This window comes from Sardina pilchardus, chromosome 3 (assembly GCF_963854185.1).
Source record: "Sardina pilchardus chromosome 3, fSarPil1.1, whole genome shotgun sequence".
Lineage (NCBI taxonomy): Eukaryota > Metazoa > Chordata > Actinopteri > Clupeiformes > Clupeidae > Sardina > Sardina pilchardus.
The window spans coordinates 34,116,127-34,119,236 of NC_084996.1; the positions used below are offsets into that span (position 1 = coordinate 34,116,127).

The 3,110-nt window shown below is 39.7% G+C and overlaps 1 non-coding gene across 1 annotated transcript; it reads left to right on the forward strand.

The window, feature by feature from the left end:
• Positions 1–2,743: 2,743 nt before the first annotated feature.
• Positions 2,744–2,815, forward strand: trnat-cgu (transfer RNA threonine (anticodon CGU)). Its single transcript has one exon. It is a non-coding gene; the product is annotated as a tRNA-Thr (tRNA).
• The last annotated feature ends 295 nt before the right edge of the window (positions 2,816–3,110 follow it).

The window sequence follows — 3,110 nt, forward strand, 5'->3', positions numbered from 1 at the left end:
CACAATGATTCAACCACATACCTTACAAGCAGCCATCTATTAAATGCAATACTTTAAGAGGATGGCTTTAGTAAAACAATATTTTGATCTCTGCTTCCAGTGTAGATATGGAGTGCTAAACAGGTTTCATCAAAAGAGCGAGAGGCTCCCATCTCCCCTAGCTTTGCCCTTCTCCTCCCCCTCTCACTGCATGCCTGTCTAGATCCTCTCCCAGAGGTGCTTGTTTATTCCTCCCTTCAGGCTGTGAGACTGAAGCCCATTCCTACCATGAAAGAACAGTGCAGAACAAGAGAAGATTAAAGGACGAAGAGTTGCAGAGAGGGGCAGCTGACCAAACCATCTGTGCCACTTTACACACACACACACACACACACACACACACACACACACACACACACACACACACACACACACACACACACACACACACACACACACAACACACACACAGAGTATACACTATCACCAAACCTTTTTTGTATGAGTTTTTTTGTCATGAATTATGTCATGAACAATAATGAAACTGAGTTTTTTTTCTGTCTAAAATAGGCCCATGCACGATCTGTCAAGAAACATATGCAGAGTAAATTGTAGATTAACCACATTTCCTTTCATACAGAGATGAGCAAAAATATATACACTGTAGCATACATAGATCACTTACCAAATAACACATTAAAATAAACTAAAAACTAAAGTAACCACAGCATGTATGAAAATAAAATACTCAAAGAGGCATGACATCCTTTGCAAACCTTTCATACAACAGCTTTTTATCCCAAACATGTAGCCAATTAAAACTCTAATAAGTCAGAAATACCACAGACATAAGAAATTCCAAAATTAGTTCAATACCTTATCAATTCAATACTTGTGACGGGATGAGCAAGCATTGAGTGAGCAGGGGATGTCAGAGAAGGAGTGTAATGAATGTTTTTGTGTGTGAGCCCTACATACAGTATATCCTACATTGCAGAGATTTCCTCAGTGTTATGTATTTGAGCACAGTCAATTTTTGCTGTTTAGACATCATCAATGACGCCAGCAGAGGAAAGGCAGTGTTGTACTGGAACAGAGCATAGGATGATTGTGTTAAATCTCACCAAAAGGTGCTTGATTAAGGAAGATACCAAGTCCCATCTAAGCCAGGCAGACACTGCATTTTTTCTGTTGCATACAAAATAAGTCAGTTGGATTGCAATTGATGTGCTCAGTGTAGGCTTATGTTCAACTGCTCACACAGGAGTTGGCATATTCTGACATACTATCAGATATTGAATCAGACTGGTTTTGAAACTTCTTACGCATAAGAAGCACATGAACACTCACAGTTGGAAGAACGTCATCACTGGGAACATTCTGATTATTCCCAGACTCCATGTTATTACTAAAGCCAAAAGCCAGATACTACTCATGCAAACAGGTTGACAGAGACAGCCTCTCAACTAAGTTGTGACTGTTGGTGATCTGACCAGATAACTGTTTTCTATTATGATGTATCAAAATTGCTTTGAAAAAAAAAATAGAAGGGGTGTGGGGCATGTCTATGGGGTGGCGTGGCTGCATTAATCATTTTTGCGCTTTTATGAGATCATCAAATGTCTCACATAGTATTTTGCTATATTTTTAAATAATACAATACACACCAAAGTATACAAAAAATATTACAAATGTTACCAAATAGCCATTTTCTGATAACCTGATAACATAGCAATTACAAAAATATATAGGCTATATATATATAATGGGCCTATTACCCATCTCTGCTTTCATATGCATCCCTTCCACATATTTGAAGGCTATTGGGCATCAGGTCCCTTTCCACAGATGTATCAATCAAGCACCATGCAATCTGCATTGAAAATCTAGGCGCTTTAGTTCATACAGCTGTGGAAGGGATTGGAGGAAACACATGAATAGGCATAGCCTGTTTCACTTGACATAGGCCTACAGGCTCTAACAGCAAAACATAAGCCTACTCTTGTTTATAGTTTAGTAATAGATGGTGTTTATGTTGACATTTATATATTTCCGCGCTCATGTTTCATGTCCTATTCGATTAGTTTCAACACGTTGCGGTAATTTTGTTGCCCATCTGACTTTGAAAGCTTTGTTTTATTTCCAGCTTGTTTGTGGACGCGTCAGAGTCCGTTTTCTCTGTTATCGTGTCGTTCTTTTACTGTCTATGGTTGTAGCTCTCGGTGAGAGAACAACACCACCCCCACGTGGTGAATACAACATTTGAATAAACTGTAAACGCCAACTTCACCAAGTAGGCTACATTGCGTGGAACATTGGATGACGCGGTCTATGGCACCAACATGTCGAGATAATTAGGCTATAATAATAAAGAGTCAGTAGGCCTAATCGATATCTTCATAATAATTTCGAATGTTGTTTTAAAATGTAGGCCTAGGTCTACAGTTAGCCTACCTGTTTTGTTTGTTAGTATAGGCCTACCGCGAAACATTAGGTTAGCTGTTTTCAAGGGAAACTACGTGCAGATTAAAGACAGCCTACAGAAAGTAGCCCTAGACCAAGCCCTGACGTTATAAGTCAACGCAAGGCAGGTTAGGCCTATGCATAATATAATAGCCTAACTTTAAACGGCGCATTTATATATCGCGCACTGATTACCGTGGTCATTTGAATGGGTTTAGCCTGTGTTACTAATCGACACAATAAGATGCGCAGCGTTCGTTACTTTGCGACTATATACGTCCATGTACTTGTGACTGGCGCAGGCGCGGTGGCCAAGTGGTAAGGCGTCGGTCTCGTAAACCGAAGATCGCGGGTTCGAACCCCGTCCGTGCCTTTTCTCTCGCTATAAGTCAACCAAAGTCAATCCAATTGTGATTTATGCAGAGACTCTCGACTCCCTTGTAAACCATCCAGACGAGCACATATGACATGGCTATGATACGCAGATTTAGCAAAATGCAATTTCCTTCTGAGAGGTCTGTTTTAAAACACTCACCTGTGTGTTGGCTAATAGATGTAAAGATAGCCTACACTGAAAATTCATATGACGACAACAGTTACTCATTTTAAACATGAATAACTTGAATTTTAACGTGAATAACTATTTGAACCATTAGAAAAACATTCGG